The sequence below is a fragment of the Excalfactoria chinensis genome, chromosome 13 (assembly GCF_039878825.1).
Source record: "Excalfactoria chinensis isolate bCotChi1 chromosome 13, bCotChi1.hap2, whole genome shotgun sequence".
Classification (NCBI taxonomy): domain Eukaryota; kingdom Metazoa; phylum Chordata; class Aves; order Galliformes; family Phasianidae; genus Excalfactoria; species Excalfactoria chinensis.
Window position 1 is genome coordinate 10,100,232 of NC_092837.1, and position 19,749 is coordinate 10,119,980.

Below are 19,749 nucleotides of genomic sequence, written 5' to 3' on the forward strand. Positions count from 1 at the left end.
CCCAGATACTGTTGCACCATACTTTTACATGTGCTTTTTAAATCCAAAGGGAGTAAGAACAGGGGAAAAAGTAAAGCCTTGCTATCAATTATCATTATGAAAGTGAGTTGTAACACTGAGAAAAAAAATGAATTTGGATGTTTTTGTTTTCTCATGTTAATGCATGTTAATGCATTCCTACAGTGTTACTGAATTGCCGGATAACCAAACGTTAGTTCAGATTTTTATTGCCTAGAGATTTTTGGTTGAAGTAACTTGTTTGCAGTTATTTCCTACTTTGCCACTAAACCTTGACTAAAAACACAGACTACCACTCAGTGGCTTCCATGCTATTGCTTTTCATCAGAATCTAGAGCATCCTCCATAGTTACAGAAACTATCCAAATGTGAACTCAGTGATTTAATGTTATGCACAGTCAAGTCCTTGCTGTGGTATAAAATAACAGCCACAACATTGTGGATGTCACATGCTGGGACTGATGACTTTATGTGGCACATACTACTTATATAAAGATTTACTTAAATATTCTATATTGGGCAATTCTGCCTCTGAAACACTCCTATCTGGCAGTGGCAGCTGGAGGAAAATGAAGAAAAGAAATTTGTGCTGTTGGTATTCTTGACAACAGAGGCATGAAGTTAAACTGAAACTGTGCAGAATATAAGATAGCCTTGTAGCAGTGAAGTACTTCAAAAATTAGCTCAGCATTTAGCATTGTCTTTTAAGAGAAATATTTCTATGATTAGACATCCTGAACTAAGAGGTAAAATAGAGAGAATTGCATTAAGAATCACCTTGGCACAGTACCAACTTTGCTTAAAACTACTCTAGGTCCTCTGGGCAGTTTTGTTGTGTGTTTTGCTTGTCATCAACTAAATTATCCTCTGTAAATTAATATGTAGTTCAGGTCATTGGGAAGAAGTATGCTATTCACTTTTAATAATATTGCTTCAAAAAGTCTGTCAGATAAATAGTTCATTTGATGCTGTCTACTGACAACTTGAATGGCAAGATATTACGGCTACAGGCTTGATAGCTGTTGTCTAGCTTATAGGAATCTTACATGCTGTATTTACATTTAGTAAATTTACCAGCCCTACAGTTTTTATTGCTAACATCTACCAGAGTTTATTTTAGTGTTCCGATAAATATTTTACCTTAAGTTAGAAGCTATTTACAGTACTTTATAAGTACTCATGTCAGAGTCCATTTTTATGTTCTACTTGTTTTTGTTCCAAATGAGAAAAGACTTGCATGAGTTTAAATAAAATGAAATGTATTTGGCTTACAATATGGCTTTATTCACCATGACAACCAATATTTTTTTGTTTGATTGCACCAGAACTTTTTTAGCTTCTGTTCATCACAGTACTGTTTAAAGATGAATTTGTGTATACATAAGAATATATTTTTTCAAATAGTGCTTAGGAGCAAAGCATACCCTCCCTTTTGAGATGGCATCCAGTTATGCAAGCCCAAATTGGGATGAGATTATGGCAAGCTTTGCAGCATGTTTGTCTGATTGATGTTCAAGGTCATTGCAATTCAAAGAAGGTTAGAGAAACTTACTAGTTGATCTGAAAATTAGATTGTCAAATTCAATACCCATTGTGTGGCTTGGCATTTAAGTAACTTCATCAGGTCCCATCAGGAATCGGAGGGAAGCCTATTCTTTAAAGATGAGTACATTATTGTTCAGTGCAAACACATTGAGAGCTGAAGCGTAACATGTTCTGTTGCATGCCAATGTGGTATTTTACATTACAGTGGCACAGAATAAGTCTATAGACAATCCCTGCCTAAAGAAATTGCAGTGAGATATTCAAACAAAACAACAACAACAAAAAACAACAACAACAACAACAACAAAAACCCACCCAGCATGGGACTAATATTGAATTTCTATAAAGTGTGGGTGTGAATTGATATTGGTTTCAATTGGTTTCAGTTTACTTGGGGAAGATACAGAGTTGCAAATACACTTTAAAGAAAAACTAGCTGTTTTTTAAACTTTCTTTGTTCTATTGGACCAGTACTATGCAGAATAATTTATTGCCTGACATAGTTAATTATTCTAATTATGTTCACCTTTGGAACCTGCTGAGTAATTATTTACTGTCTCCTGATTCTGAGTAATCAATTACGTTAATTGCTCAAAAATGTTTTGGTTTAATCTGGCTAGCTGCTCTCTACTTTAATCATAATAAAACATTTGGGCTTTGGTTTGTTGTTCCTTAAACTTTGCCTTATTCAGCCATAGAGAAGAAAGACGTTTATCTCCTAGGAAAATATAGGTAATTTATATAAAGCAAAAATACAGCTAAACACTGTGATCATCTTAGGTATCTAAATGAATAAATCACACCTAAACAGTTCAGATGAGCTCTCTCCAGTTTTACAGCTTTTCAAGTAACTTAGGCAAAATTTCCATGTTTTCTAGCAATTGTTCCAATTTCATTGTGAGATAATGTGACTGTATAGTGCCTGTGCAAGTGCACATAGCTCCAATGGATCATTATAAGCCAGTTTAGTTTTTGCTCTTGAACCTGTTTAACTCCACTCGTTTGCTGTAGTTGTGCAGTGAAAAGACTTTAGCATTGACTTGCAAGGAGTCATACAGTGCTCTGACTGAAACCACTTTGGTGTAACCACTGAAAATTGGCAGAGGCTATTAATTAAAATGATTGGCTATAATGCTCTTCTGAAATCAACAGTTTAGTATAATGAAGGAAAATATGATGTTACATGAAAGTAAACTTCACCTGGAAACTGCTAAGTCAGCAAATAAATTGCCAATAAGGTTTTAAACTTGGGAGATAATTGAACAGAAGAAAGTAATTTCTACTCCACTAAAACTTTTCTTACTTTAATGTCATTACAGAATTGTCATAAACAGGCAGAATGCAAATTGAGAATGTAGAACTATTTGTACTTGATAAAATTAGTTCTTTGTATAAAAACAGTGCAAGCTATCAAGTGACAAATGCTGTCATTTGTCTCCTTAGCACCTGGCTAATGATCCATGACAGAAATATCAAAGCTGAATGATAACTGTACAGTGATATGGCTTCATAGCACAGACTTTACAGCAATGGCTTCAGTGATGTTTTAGCAACTTTGATGTTTTGGAGTAGCACTGAAAGGGCTTTCCTGTCCAAATAAATTAGTCTAGGTGACAGAAACAATTTACAAAGTTCTATTTGCTGCTGGCCCTGTTATCTCTAGGATCTCAGTGTGGAATATGCAACCTAAATAACATTCTGAAATATATTGTTAGGATCATGTCTGACTAAACTCTCCCATAAAGCAAAGCTTTGCATGAATGATGGACTCAATTTTTCCTCATTTGAATCTGTCAGGCAGAGAGAGAACCACATAAGTAAGGCTCAATGTAATTTCAAGTTGTATCTGATGATATGTTTGCTTCCATTCCTGTTGAGGTTCTTCTCACCTCACAGAAGCTGAGAAGGATTGTGTTTTAACTTCAAGTTTTGTGAGAATAGTGGAAAAACTTCTCCTCTGGATGCAGCAACAAACTTCTCTGAGAGCTGAGGGTTGCACAGTAGAAAACTGCAGTTCTAGATGTACCATTCTTCAGGCAGGTAGCTTAATTCTGATTGCGTTGGCTATTAGGCTGTTTCAAGGGGTTTGTCCAACAAATAGTGTAGAAGTTGCAAGAATTGTGATTTATACTTTCTAAAACTGCAGAGTTAAATTCAGCAGAAGTTTCCACCCTTGGACAGTGTAAACCTGCAGGGTTTTCTCTATGTAGTAATGTCTTTGGCTGTGATTTGATTCTGCTGCCTGGATGTTACTGTATATTAACTTGAAGCTGATTCTATCTATTCTATCTGATTCTATGATAAGCATGTAAACTTGTGTAATATAGGAAGAGTTTCTGCTTTGGCCAGATTTCCCTTGCAATAGATTCCTTAACAAGTACTGTAGAGAAAGTATATTTTATTTCTAAAATGCTATTACTTAGGTCCCTCCACAAAATGATTATAATGATCCTTTTTTCTTTTTTACCATTAAACAGATTGTTTGCTATGAGTTGTTGCAAACTGTTTTAGTTATCCAGTTACATCAGTGAACAAAATGGAGTATGTGTAAACCAAGTTAAAAAGCAGTTGATTTTATCTTCCTCATTCTATTGACAGCTCTGTCACAATTTAGTAAGAAAAATGAGCTTTGTGTGATACTTCTCATTTTCCCCTCCTTTGGTACTTGTTTGACTAAAATTATATTAACTGTGGCATTTTTTGAAACCTAGAGTATTCTGTTTCACCAGTTCAGGTACTCAGTGGACCTTGATGTGATCTGAAATGGCTTATTAAGTCAGTGAAACAAATTAGAGAATTTTCTTCTGGGTTAATGAGCTGAATCAGCTCAGTTGAAAGACATGACCAAGCAAGGATGAGGCAGGACTGCATGGCTGGGAGCAGATATGGCTAAAAGGGTCAGGGAGAGTGAGTCTTTCCCATCAATATGTCAGTGAGCTGTCAGATCTAGTTAGCCATCTCATGTTGTTCCATACAGAATGGTCTGTCTGCAGAGGTCACAGAGCAGTGTGGCCAGTATCTAATAGATACATGTTCTCTGTAATACAATCTATAATACAAACTGTATCTAATGACCACTGTGTCTCTATGTCTGGTTAGGTGCCGAAACAGGCTGACCAAGGAAGTGGTGGAGTCATTGTCCTTGGGGGTGTTTACATACTGTACTGCGACATGGTTTAGAGGGGAAATACTGGTGATAGGACTGGGTGATCTTGGAGTTGTTTTCCAACCTTGGTGGTTCTATGAATTTTTCTACTCAACACCAAACATTTTGTAAATGGTAACAGGGGAGCAGGGAGACTGAAACTTGGAATACTTGGTTATGCAAAAGTGTTGGATGAAAAGTTGTTCTAGAAATGGAAAGAGGAAATGGAAAGAGACCACTTTTACCTAGACTGGTGGTTGTGTTTTGTTCAATTTTTTTTCTGAGGTTCTGTAGGAAAATTCACAACTCACCTTTTTTTTCCCATTATATTGTCTGAAAATAACTTGTTCCTTTTTCATTTTGCCTCGAGAAAACAAATGAATGCCCTGTTGACAGACTTAAGGGAAGGGAAGACTTTATTTCTGATCAGCATCTGAAATGTGTGTAGGTCTGCTATCAGACTTGGTATCCGTCCACTGGACTCCTCCTTTGCAAACTGTATTTCTCTACTGAAAATAATTGACTTTCAGATAATGTGCTTCATTTGAGAAATAAGAAATCAAGAACTTCAGGGCTGGGAAGTCTTTATGCTTGTGCTGTCTAAGGCACGAAATCTTCCTGACTGTATCTGTTTGTTTTCTTCTAGGATGACAATGTAACCTTCTAGATTTGTAAAAAATCGTGCCCAGAGAACTCAGTCCCTAGAGCCAGAAGAAAGTAGAAAATGCTTAATTGTGCCAAATTCCAGCTTAAAATAAAACAGAGAAGCCAACTTAATATAGCTCTGTGTTATGGCTGAAATTTTGAATGGCAGCTTTAATTAAAAAAATAATAATAAAAAAACAAAGGCAAAATGTGCAATCCAGTTCTCCAGGACTGCTTTTCTTTGATAAGCAAACAGGATTTTACTGTAAGTTGCTGAATGCCTTATCTTTCCTATTGTGTGTTATACTCTCTGTGTTTGTAAGGAGTGAAAAAAGGAGAAACGCACCTTGTTGGAGTTTATATTGTAAATTGTAATGCTCCATTAATAAAGCTCAGAAATGTTGATTATATTAAATGGCTGTCAGAGAGCAGAGTCCACACTCATCAAAATCACTAGTGCCAGCCTCTGGATCGGTGGGTTGTTTTCTGTTATTTACTTTGTTTTATTGTGTTAGTTTACGTTCTTTGGGGCATTGTTTCTGTTTGCAGTTTATTCCAATTTCAAACTTTGTCAGCAGGTGCTTAGATAAGTTATGCAGTGTAAGGATATTATTTAAACAATATTTGAACATAAAACTTCTGTCTGCTCTATCTTGGATTTCTCCAGCTCCTCAGATACTAAAAAGTTCCTGCAGCACAGGATGTAGTGGACATCATGGTCCTTTTCCCTTGCTCTCTTTTCTTGAAGAAAGTAGGAGACAGCAGGGAAAACAGATGGTGAGAAAACTGTGAGAAAACTAGGAGTTCTGAGGAGTTTTGTTAGTGGCTTTTGGCTTGGGTAGAAAGCCCCCATTTTTTCATAATGGTTACCTTGGTTCATAGGTTTGACTGGTATTAACTGATTGCCAGCAGACTTTTTACCTGCTTTTCACTGTTCAGTTATCTTCATCTCTTCTACCCTTCCACCCCTTCCTAGTGTGTGTAGGTTAGGGTCAGAATATACACAGGTTATATAGGTGAGAAAGAAATTGGAAATGGTTGGTAACATCAAAAATTGCTTCAGTGTTTCTGATGGCTTACATAGGCCAGAGTAAGGAGAAGAGAACTTGGTTAATTTAGCAGTTAAACATTATTCCTTCACAGTGTTATAGAAAATGGTTTCAAAAGCAGATAGTGATAGATTAGAACGTGTGCTTAATTCTGAATTATTTTCCACTGTAGAAAGGAGAGTTCACTGTATGAATCAGTCCAGACCATGTTTGCTACTACAAATGTTTCAGGTTTAACTTCACTTACATGTTCCACATTTATCAGTTCTATGCTTAAAATATCAATATAATAGGAATTTGAAAAGGTCAGAAGTTTCTGAAGTGTGATGTACATGTTTTGAATGGAACTTTTATTTTTTCTCTACACAAAACTTGTTTGAGGAGAAAGGATTAGAGAAATTGTTAGCCATCATGATTGTTATCCTAGTGAACTGCTCAGCACTCCAAGCAGTGTATTCAGCTGGACAGAGAGAGGCATTGCACAATCACTGTCCGCTTTTGTGAGACTTCAGTCTAATTTAACTAAGTTAAAAACTGAGTTTGTAGCTTTATTCTAGAATGTTGGTATTTTGAGCTGCTGTTTGTTTGTTTGTTTTGTTTTCAAGCTATCTAGCTAAAATATTGTGCAATTTCTAGCAATAAAACAAGCAACTTAAAATGAAAAATAATGAAATTGTAAAGCATTAGCTGTTATATGGTATTTGATTGGGGATTTTAATATATTATAAAGTATTTCAGGACACTGTAATTTTGTTTATAGTGTTTGATTATCATGTCAATTTACACCGAGGGCAGAAGAAATTGGCTGGAAAGCGAGCAATAAATTTTAATAGATTCACCATCTGCAACATTTAGTATGGCATTTGGTGATTTTTGTCCTGATGTGACAAACAAGTTATCCTTCTTTGGCTCTGCTGGTCTTCAGTGTTTTGCTTGACTGAGTTAACCGTGTTGTTGCACAGTGCCTGATCTCTGATCTGCATGTTATAACAATCTCTTTGATGTAAGCATGACATGAAACACAACGGCAGTGCAGGTATGCTCCACAAGAGCTACTATTTCCATAGAGATTGCTGCATTGTGAAGCTAGTTGTGGGAAAGAATGTTTGTAGAGAACAAATCAGCTGTTGAGCTGAGAGTTGCAAGGAAGCTATGGTAGACATGCAGTGTTGCTAAGGTCTGCAATTGTCCACACCAGAGACTGTCATGAATCTCCCTATGGAAGAGGCTTCCTTTGGTTTTGAACCTGCCGTAGGCATTTATTTGGTATGTGCCTGAGGTGCTTATGGTTGGTACAATATTTTACCTAATTGTTTCTACATTTAAGCCCCAGTGCCACAAAGCAGAGACTGCTAAGATAGGCTTTTGTACTTGAGGTGATGTAAAAGAAAATGCAGTGTGTCCCACTCTAAAATAGCATTGTTATCTTGCAGTTAAAGGGAGCTAAGAACTCCTGTGATGAGAGATGTTCTATCCCTTTTATTTATACTCGTGTATCCTGATGCAAATCAGAATTCAACGTAGATAAACAGATTCCATATAGTCTGCAGAGATCTAAATGTGCAGAAGATGAACAGTTACTTATGAAATGCTATTTACAGAATTTATGTGTATTCAGAACTGGAGTTTTCTTTGAATTTGTTGCTTTCATACATAAAGAAACTTGGACACAGGAAAAAATAGGAAAGCAAACAAGGGGAAATAACCATGTGGTGATAAGATACTGTGGAAAGCTGTAGGAATTGTACAGAAAATGGAGAATAAACAGGATGTGTAAATACTTTCAAATTCTCAGCATTGAAAGGCCATGCAACATTTTGAATGAGAAATCTGGGGAAAGTAGAGAAATATAAGGAATACTGATCTGCGTTGAGTGTGTAGCAGCCAAATTTCTATTTAAACACCATTTCCATTAGATGACCTAATGCTGCAAGCACAGATAAGAATATGAGCTGCACAACTACTTATAATGCTTTTTTTTGTTGTTGTTGTTTGTTTTTTGCTAGGTTGGTGGGGTTATTGTTGTTATTTAATGTGCACTTCTAAATTCCAGCCAAGATGTAGTGAAAAGGTTAATTTTTGATCTTGTAGCTCTGGATGGAGTCATGTCCAAAGCATTCCATGTGATTAATGACTATTAATAATTTCTTCATGTTAATAGAGAGTAATAAAAACATGACTCATCATACTGACAAGGAATTTTACAAAACAGCATAAATGTATGTTAGCATCAGAGGAATCTACCATGAGCTGATTTTCCTCACTAGGTTCAGCACTATTTGTTCCATGTAGGTGTCCATGGAGTTCTGTGTGGGGATTTCAGTGAGATCAAATGATCGAGCCTCATTTGACCTTTTTTCATATGATCGCATTCTGCCTGTTGGTCACACCTGTGAGGTTTTCCTGTGAGGTTACCAGAGCTTTTTTGGTTTCTTCATAATATAAATATATTCCCTGGTCATCACAACATGTTGATTTTGAGTAGTTGCTAATTCATTCATTCGGATGAACCTGATCCCATTAATTGGCAAAATTCTACTGAAGATACTGAATTATTTGTTAGATTTTAGCTTCTAATCTTACCTTCTCTTCTCCACAATTGTTTTGAACTGTCTGAGATCTATATCATGCAGTAATTACTGTCATTTGCTGTGAGAGACAGGGAAGGAAACCAGATAAAATCTAGTGTGAATGTGGTAACACTTTCTTCTCTGTGCTGATGCAGTTCTTGAGTTCCTTAGTTGCGTGTTTTCCTTGTTCTCACCTTTACTCCTTTGCTTCAAATTTGAAATAAGCCAGAGTTGAGGTGCAAGTATTTAAAACTGAGCTTTTTCTTTACCACTGTTTTATATCAATTCTGAAGGATAATCTGGACAATCTTGTGTGAGAAGCTGTTAAATTGTATAAATTTGTTGCCTTTAAATATAATTGGTATTTTGGTAACCTAAAGGAGAATCAGTAACAAACTGTCTTCCCACTGTGCAGTGTATTAAACAAGAAAGTAGCCTAGTGAGCTTACAAATTCTAAGGGAAAGTTCCTCGTGAGTAGGATATGAGCTGTTTTGGGGGCCCATTAAGGCAGAACTGGAAGCTTTAAACTGTAATATTAACATAATTATTTGTTTTTGCATGCATGAGAGAAAGAACTTAAATTGCTGTTGCTGCTGAAATACAGCCTATCTAAGATGCTTGTAGGAAGTGAGGAGCTTTAGGTTTTTCTCTATAAATGGCTCGTGTTTGTCAGGCTAGCACATTTTGGGTTAGCTGAACAAAGAGTACTAATCTGTTTTGGCGTCTAGATTCTTCATAAAATATTACAGGCATAGATACCTCACTAATGCAGACTCTAAGAATTTTATTTTATTTTATTTTATTTTACTTTTGAAAAGTAATTGCTTCTACTGGCACTGCTTCCCTGGGGCTAGGCTCCTGCATTTAAATTACTGACTTGTCTAACTCTTCATGGCAAAGATGCTGGCAGGCAGGCACAATTTGCATTTCAGTTGCTGTGAGCACTAGTCTGACATTGTTATTTTCCTAGAGTTGGGAAAATTTGTCAATGTTTTTCCTGTAAATAAGGTCTTACTGACACATTCTTTCTTCCAAATTAATTATTTTTATTATTATTCAAATTTCAAGCTAAGATTATTGCTCAGCTCTTTGAAATCCATCTCATGCTATTATAAGGAATAACATAAGGGAATGGCAGTCTTACTTATGACATTATGCACCACATCTAATTTGAGAGTGTTTTTATAAGAGTAAAAAAAAAAAAAATGAAAATGAACATCCTGAGTGTATTCTAATCTGTAGTTTACCTTCTCTTCTGCATCTGTGCTTTGTTATAAACATGTCCATCCTTAGATGGAGAAGCTCTACGTAAGTTCTAGTTAATTCTATGGAAACTACAACAGATCACAGAACAGATATGGAGGACACAAATTACAGTGTTTGATACAGAAAACATAACATAACAACATAACCTGGTCCTGTCATAATATGTTGTGCCACTTTGATATGTAGCTTGGAGAGAAGGGAAGGATGTAACTCTACAATGTAACAGACTACCATAACTTTGAGATGCTCACGATTTAAAAAGTAAATTTAAAAATGCAGTTATAAAAGTTAAGTGGAATACTGAGCAACACCTGATGGTTTCAGATGTTGAAAAGTTCTCGCAGAAAATAAACTAGTTCTGGTGACACAAAAGCAAGTTTGAAGTTGAAGCAAACTTGAAGTCTCTCCATTCATTTCCTTACTCAGTTAAACAATGTTCAACTCTTGAAAACGTAATGAAGAACGGTTCTGATTTACAGTGATTTCCCCCTCAAAACAGAGGCAGCACGGTTCAACTGTATGAATATTGAATGAAATGGCCTTGCCTTTATCCTGCTGTGTAAATAATTTTAAGACTAGCTTCTTTATGTATGTTATTGTTTGCTATGATAAGAAAGAAGAGCTGAATGAGGTACGGTACTTGAAACTGGAAAAGAAAGAAATAAGGTGTTCAGAAATTTTAGGAGATGTTAGGGATGTAAGTATTATAACGGATTGGAAAGAACCAGAAAGGAACTGAGTTTAAAATCAAAGATCATTTTCACAATGTGTAACTGACTCATTGAAATCTTTGATATGGATGTTGTGGGTGCTGAAGTTTAAATTAACCTCAGTGTAGGACTGGATGTATTGAAGGGAGAGATACTCATGCAGTGTTGGGGGCAATGAAGTGGAGATGAGGTGGTAAAGAAAGTGCAGAAAATAGCTGGAAGCTATTGATAACAGTCATACTTGCCCTGCCCTTAATTTTCCTTGGGCGTTCATTTACTGCTTCTACTGGAGAAAACATACTGAAGCAGAAGGAACTTCTACTTTGTGTGCCCCTTCTTAGTCACTCCTCAGTTTTTAGGTCGTATGTTCCAAAAACTGCAAGTAATGATACCATTGGCTGTTATAGATATTCTCTCTTACAGCAGAGGCTATGTGTTGGACTTGGTGAAGATTTTATTTTGTGCTCTTCCATTCCATTTAATTAATCTTATCACTTCAAAAATCAGATGGGTGCAGTCTCAATCTTTTTAATTCTGTGATCTTGTGATTCTGTAAAATTCTTGTAGAGCCCCCCAAGAGACCCAAGTGATTTTGGAATTATTTACATTGAGATAAATTTATCTGGCACTATTGGTCTTTACCTATTTCTGCAGATCAGTGCTAATGTACAAAACCTAATCTGCCTGTCCTGTATCTTGTGCTAGCAGAAGATAGTTGAAGTTATTATATGAAGCTAAGCATGGTTAAAAACCCTGGACAACAATAAACCAACATAGGTTTTATACAAGCACTATTTCAAGGGAGTAAAGATATTGAACATTATTTACCCTGAGTGGGTGGAACAAATAAATTGCTTTTGCTGTTTCCTAGGCAGAAACAGAAATAAAAAGTACTAAAAACCTGAGAATCGCAGATGGAAAGCTAATAACGACAGGAGATTAAAGATTTCCATATAAGTTCCTGAGAACTATTTTGATATCTCTAACTTAGAAGGAATTGCCTGTCAGTATCTCACCACATGAGTAGTTTTAGCTTTTTTGTAAACAACTCGTAGAATGGCTGGTTGTTTTTTAATATGCTCAGACCATTTAAACTTCCAGCCATTCATCAGGAGATGTGCCATGTGTCACCGAATAAGTGTGCTTGGATATTCAGAATGTAACAGAAAAGGGAATACCTTGTGTAAGTTTCAGTTAACAGATTATTATTATTATTTCTGTTGCCACTGATTGTGTTATCTTGTCAGACCAGCTTTATGCTCTATTTGATAAGCTTCCTGTTCAGGGCACACAAAGCATCCTGGAAATCTCTATACTGCTGACCTTGCTGCTTTTCCTGCCCTGTCCTTTAATTCTTCTTTTTTAAACAACCTTTCTCAATCCTACCCTGTGTTTTAATCCAAAGCCTCAGAAAGTAAATTTTTCAGTTATGGACTTGTGGTTCTGTGTCTGGTTATCATCTAATTTCTCAGTTCTTGAGTTGCTGTCCTCTGCTACAGTTTCAACTCCTCTGCCCACCTGTAGTGGGAGAGAAGGTTGAAAGTCATTATGAATAAGTCTTCCTGGAAATAACTGATAAATACATTCGGGCAAATGTCAAATTTGGGGGTGGGGGAGAGGGGAATATGAGATTTTATTCCTTCATCTTGATGAAGAAAGTTGTAGGCTTGAGGCTTGTTTTTTCTTCTTCTGTTGTTACTTATTTTCCTTCATAGCTGGTCATGAGTGCTGCTCTCCAGGGGGGGTCCAGGGTGCAAGCCCTGTTTAATGTTTTTACTGATGGTCAGGATGACGAGGTTGAGTGTACATTCAGAAAGTTTGCAGATGACAGCAAGTTTGGAGGAGCTGTTGATTTGCCTGAGGGTAGGAAGGATCTAGAGGGATCACTGGGATAAGGCCAATTGTGTGAGGACAGTGATGCTGGGAAGAATCTGGAACACAAGTCTTATGGGGAGTGGCTGAACATATTGGGGTGTATCACTATATAACATCCTGAAAGGAGGTTGTAGTGAGGTGGGAGTTGGTTCCTTCTTCCAGGTAACAGTGATAGGATAAGAAGTAATGGTCTTAAGTAGTGCTAGGGGAGGTTTGGTTTGGATATTTGGAAAACAGTTTTTCTCAGAAAGAGTTTTAATGCACTGGCACAGGCTGATTAGGGAGCCAGTGAAGTCAGCGTCCTTGGAGGTGTCTAAAAAACATGCAGATGTGTCACTGAGGGATATGATTGGTGGACATGGTGGGGATGGATTGGCAGTTGGACTCATTTGTGTGACTCTGTGATCAAGTTTATGCCAAGACTACTTCAAAAAAAGTAACATTGGGTTATTCTGTTCACTTGAAAAATTAACTTTGTCAATGCTTATTTTATTGGTGATGATGCTTTCTGAGGTTCTGAAATTGCCTAAAATCAGATTTCTTTAAGGGACAAAAAAGCTGAATTGACAGACTTCTCCTTTTCTTTCTTCTCAACTAGATGGTCATAAACTGGATGATGTTAAATTTAAAAAACAAAAAAAAAATAAATTAATTCTAGAACGTTACATTACACAAAGTCATAGTGGGGGGAGGGGGGAGAAATGTATTTGGTGTTAATCTTTGGGGGGGGGAGGGGGGAAATGTTATTTGGTGTTAATCTTTTCTTAAGTAAGCCTGTCTTGAGGCTGATGTAAATAAATAGCCACCCATTTACTTTAGTCTGAACACACATCCACATTTTTTCTTCTCTCTTAACACTAAATCTGGAAAGTTTGTTTGGAAAGAAGAAGTTAACTGTAAAAAGATGCAGAACAATGCGTGCTTCCCTCAAACTGACAGTGTCAGCAATCTGGGTCTGTGTGGTGTTCTGTCGTTTTCCAGGCACACAAACAATACACCTTCAGGAAAGCTCAAAGGAATGTTTGAACTTCACATTTTTCAGCTTCTGTTTTTTTACTGACAGTGTTTAAGGGAGGTATCTGTGTTACATTTACAGTGTTATATAGATTCATGTATTTTGAATGCTACTGAAATGAGTATTACTCATTTACTCCTTTTAATTTTGCATATTTTTACTTGAAATTTATTTTTGCAGGAAACAGCTTGTTTTTCCAGTGGTAGTGCATGCTTTGCTTTTTTAGAGGAATATAAATGGTAAAATAAACCATCATTTTCTGTAAGTCACTTTTTACTTTAGCAGAATCTGCAAAGCTCCTCATGAGCTTATTTATGAAAAAGTTGCCTAGACACTAGTAATTCTTGGGACTCTGTTTTGGAAAGAAAACAATTTACTGCTTTCTAAAGAGTACCTGTCCTTCAAGTGAGAAGGAATAACAGAAGAAAAGGGCATGTGCACTTATTCTTATTTCAAATGAACTTATAAGAAGTATTACCAGAACTACGTTCAAGGTGTTTCTAGCCAAATTAAATAACAATAAAATGAATGTTAGTGCTAAAACTAGCTGTAAAAGAGGCATTTGAAAGCATGAAAGGAAGCATTTAATGAATATATAAAAGTAAAAATATAATCGAGATTAAATAGCCAAATTTTACTGAGAGTCTAAGAGCGAGTTAAAGATGACAAGGTACTAGGGAGATGGTATAAACTTTGAAAAAAAAAAAAAATAATGGAAATAATTTATATTTCTTCAATACCACCAAAGGAGAAGAAAGAAAATAAAATGTACCATACGTTAAAACCAATAATGGATATTTTCAAGTGAGATTATTGTAATGAAAGGGCACAAATGAGATGTGATAATGTTTCTCGGGCACTGATGTAACTGAGCTGGAATAGGCCAGGCATGATATTGCAAATATAAGGAAATAGAGCTGGGCAAATTCAAACTGAGTAGAAGGAAAGCAGACTTGATGGACTTGCAAATAATGAAATGCATAAGGATGTTTAGGAGAAGCACAATGAATTGTCACTGAATCTAAGTTATGATGGATGTGACTATTATCCTAGCCAGTTTAGACAAGAGTAAAAGCTTGCTGACACCTTGCAATGCTAGAGAGCTAAGAGCTGTGAAAACACAGTAATGCTGAGGACTGTGTGGGACTCTGAAAAAAATGATGACAGAAGATATTAAATGATCATTTGAGACGCTGAAGAGATCATTAAAAAGCAATAGCGATACTAAATAGAACTTGGATTTCTGCCCCATCCACTCTATCCTACACTCTGAAATGACAGTAGGCTTTTAAAGCCAGAAATTATGATGAACAGCCATCTTTATAGATCCTTTTACAAAGATGCTTAAAGTAATAGATCTTCTCTTTCCTGGTAACATGAACTACTTCATATCTGCCCACAACTCAAAACTGTAATTAACCTTTCACCACCAAACGTCTTCCCGATTCCAACTGCCCACACTTAATGCAGAATGCAGTTTAAAAGAAAAGTTGGGAAAAGCATAAAGAAGAAAGATAATGGCATAACTGTCATAACCTGTTGAAAAGATTGACTCTGAACTGAAAATACAGACAGTTCCTCTGCCATCTGTTATACCTGGAGATATCTGGCATTTAGCTACAACAACGTCAGGTGGAAACGCTACAGGAGATTTTCTAAGGTCATAGATATGATAAAAACAGAAAGCAAGAATGCTGTGCAAGTGTTAGATGCCAAAACTGATTTCCTGGTAAATATGAGTTTGATGATGGAGAAATAAAAGAGTTACTCTAATGCAAAGAGGAAATATAAGTACAGGGGGAAAAGAAGAAAGAACAAACTTAAGCTTTTCATATGGTCCAGGGATAGCTGCATGTATGTTGAGATTAACTCCTGCAATATAAACTAAGAGTTTTAAGCTATCAAACCAGTAGCTGTTCATTGGAATTTTCAAGTCTATGAATATATGTAGGCTTGGGATTGGCATTTGCCCATTGATGACAGCCATGGTCTTGGAAGTGATCTGTCATTCTGTTATTTAATTTAGCTGCAAGACTGCCTGTTTAGTTTTTTATTGTCGAATGGGCATCCTTTAAAAGTGTAGCTAGACTTTTTCTTTTCAGCTATTGAGACTCAGAGCAAATCCTGTTTTTTCCTGACTCATTTTACATTTGAAAGGCCAAAGAACATGCACTTCTCCAGTCATAGCATTCATGAGAGGATGTGAAATTATTTGGAATGTGACTTGATGAGTTTAATTTCTGAATGCAGATCTGTAGTGATGGAGGTTATCACCTTAAAATAAGGTCAGCTGAGTTCCATTAATTTACACTGTCTCCCAACAACAACATTTAAATTATTTTTGTCAGCTGTGAGCCTGGTTTGAAGTTTTACTGACAGAAATCTTTATTTGTGGAAAGGACCTACAAATCATCTATAGAAAGGTAGTACAATATTTATTTTTTTCCCCAACAGTGTCCATTTTGATCAGGCTATAGAATAATTCTAGGCATCCAACCTAAATTTTGCTACCATGTATTTTTAGGCAAATACTTAAGGAGATTTAATGTGTGATTTTTTTGCGAAGTTCATGGCAACTTTCTGTGGACTTTCATTCATCTGTGGGCTTGTAGTTGATCTTTTGCATCACTGCAAAACATAAAAGCTGTAGCTTCCCTAGCATTAAAGACACATAGCTGCTGAGTTTCTGATAGGAAGGAATTTATTCTGCATGAGAAAGCTCTTTCAGGTAAGCGTTCATCTTATCTCAGGCATCATCTAAGTGTTGTATGAGCAAGAAATTGCCTTGCTCATACTGGGGTATGAACTTCTGGGCTCTAAAAAGCTTCTCTTTCTTCTTCTGATTGATTAGAACTGGAAGTCTTATCATTACTGCCTTGACTGGAAGTAGTAAATGGAATATAAGTGTTTTTTTGTTTGGTTGGTTTTTTGTTTTGTTATTTTTAAAGATTTTTTTACAGATCTTAGGCAAGATCCATGTGCAGCTCTAAACTATGATAACTGAAAAGGAAACTCTGGAATCTTCACTTGGAGCTGCTATATGCGCTTGCCTAGTTGGATACTGAATACAGCTGCTCCAGATGTAAGAGATTATCTAGTTTCTGTGTCATCGCCTTCTTTAATACTCTCACCTACTTTGTTTTAACATGTGCAGAAATAGGAAATCCATGAAGCTTTTTCTTAAAAGAGGACCAGTCAAAGCATAGCACAATTGTAGTGCATGTGGTGTTTATTTCATTTCCAAGTACCTTTCATTGTCTAGTTTCTTTTACATTCTCACTTCCATCTGGAAGGCTGGGAAGGCAGCTGGCTTCCCAGCAGACACCAACTCCACAATTAGGTAGCTGGCAGGCAGCTCTTGCTTTCCTGTTTGTGGAGACTGTCTGCCTTGCTCTCTACCTTGTGGTGCTCTTGCCCAGTACAATCCATTTGCAAAGGGAATCTGGCTGCAGTTTTTGGCCCTCAGTCAGGGATATAAAGAGTTCAGTTGGCTCTGTAACAGCAGTGATATGGTATATGACCAGGCATTAGGAAAACATATGGACTGTAATCACTTGAAGCCAGTTTGAAGAGTTATCTGTATTCTTCATGTACCTCATAAGGAATATGCTATTTCTTTTGGGTATAAACAGGCTGTCTTATCTAGATGACAAATTACTTTTCTTGTCCTGTTGATTGCAAATGCTCACAAAATTTTTTGCATAGTTTACTGGTGGGATCTTTCATACTGCCTTCAGCTTCTGAGCAGCACTATTCCTTGAGGTTATTTTTAAGTATGATTCGTTACTGTCCTCAAATTGTCATATACTCAAATTGTCATATACTTGATTTTTGCTTAGTTCTTTTCCTGTGTTTCTTGGAGCAGAGTCCATTAGCCACATCCCAGTGTGTTCCAATCCTTTTCCCTAGAAGCTGACTTTCCTCTACTTTCCTCCTGAGGGATGCTTTGATGTACTTTGCCACATTATTCAGGTAGATATCCTGTTCATGTTCTTGCAACACACCTGATGTTATGATCACAGTCTAGTTTAACTTTTTGGCTGCTGCTACCATCCTCCAGCTTCTGAGATTGTATCTGCCTGGCAGGAACAGCATTCCAGGTGTTATTTGGCTTCAGATTTTTGTTACAAGATTTTTTTTTCTCATTGTCCTGTTACTAATTTGAACATCTTGGCCAGATTCCAATGCAAGTAATTACATTCTGTCTAATTTTCTCAGCCATTTCCATTGCAGATCTTATTTGTCAGTACTTCACAAGAGTGCTGAGTCGTGATAGTGTTCAATTTCCAGTGTGTATTTGGGTAAAGGAGAAGAAAACTGCAGATGGAGTCCAAAAGGACTTCAATTTCTCCTTTTGGGGTGAAATACTGCATTAATATCCCATTTTGATGAGAAAATTTAACTTTGAAGTCTGGTAAAGTCAGTTCCAGGAGTGTCATACAGAAATATTTATTAGCGATGTCTTATATTATTTTAATTTATTACAAACAAACAAAAAACAACCCTGAGATAACCGGTGGATTTAATGGAAATACTGCAAAATCATAGAATGGTTTGGGTTGGAAGATACCCTTAAGAACCTCTAGTTCCAACCCCCTCCCCCCCAACCCCAGTATAGATAGGGACACTTCACTCTAGACCATGTTGCCCAATGACATGGCTTGAATGCTTCCAAGGAAAGGACATTCTCAGCCTCACTGGGCAACCTTTTCCAGTCTCTCACTGTGAAATTGTGTAAATATTATTTTAAACTGTGCAAAAGTTGTTTGGAAATGATACTTGTTAACTTTAATGTCTTACAAATTTAGCAGAATAGCCATGAGTTATTGGAGAAATCTTTATTTTTTCCTCCCCACACTTTGCTTTCTTCTTTAAAATGTATTCTTTAATGATAAAATGGTGGTCTAGTTCTAACTACTGGGAAAAACTGCCCAATGCATGAGCTGTGGTGATATTTTGCTATACCTTCTTTCACAGCCAATATTTCAGAAGGAAATACAGACTTTCTGGCTTAAAGGCTTACAGAAACAGTCCTGTAGTTCTTGCTTATATAAGTACTAGTTAAGATGCTTTTTGTAATAAACCTCTGTGCTTCCTATGGCATTAGATGTTTTTCTGAAATGATACTGTTATGTCGTTTCATAGAATATTCCTAAACAATGGAATCAGTACAATTTTGATGCTCTCTTCTTGGTTAACAGACTACTCTGAGGTATTCAGAACATGCAGGAGTGGATCCTGATTGGTTGCTACAGTCCTTCTCCTTCAGTGTTAAATCAGATCAAACATATTTGCAGTTCAATGAAAAAACTTGCATAAAATTAATCCTTTTGCCTTATTTTTCTCCTGCGCATAGGGCACCTTGTGAGAAATGCTTTAATTAGAGAGCTAGTCAGGTCAGCACCTGTCCAAGTGCAACATGGTTTTGATTTCAGATGGTTAAAACTTTGGGACATATGTGATATTTCTCCCTAATGTGTAGAGGGTAAGGAATAGCAAAAAACATTGAGGGCAGGAAACCAGGATAGAACATTCTTTTCCACATATAAAAAGCAGGTCTGACAACAAGAATTGACTTGTAGTTTTGCTCCTAAACCTTAATTTGCATAAGGTGTAGCTTATGCTCTTGAAAACAATTGTTTTGAGAGCAAAAATGTGTGGATGGATGTTGGTTTGCATCAGTTGGGTAAGGAGTACCTCCCTGTCACTTGCACTGGAACTGAACTGGTGCCCCAGAAGCCCTTTTCTTATCTGTAGCCCAAAACAAATTCATGGTTTATGTGTTCGATGCAATTTAACTTTTTGTAAATAGGATTACCAGTTACCACATAAGCACAGTAGTTCTGCACTAAATATTTTCTTCTATGTAAAATCAGACTATAGCTGAATGCTGCTACAAAACTTCTATCC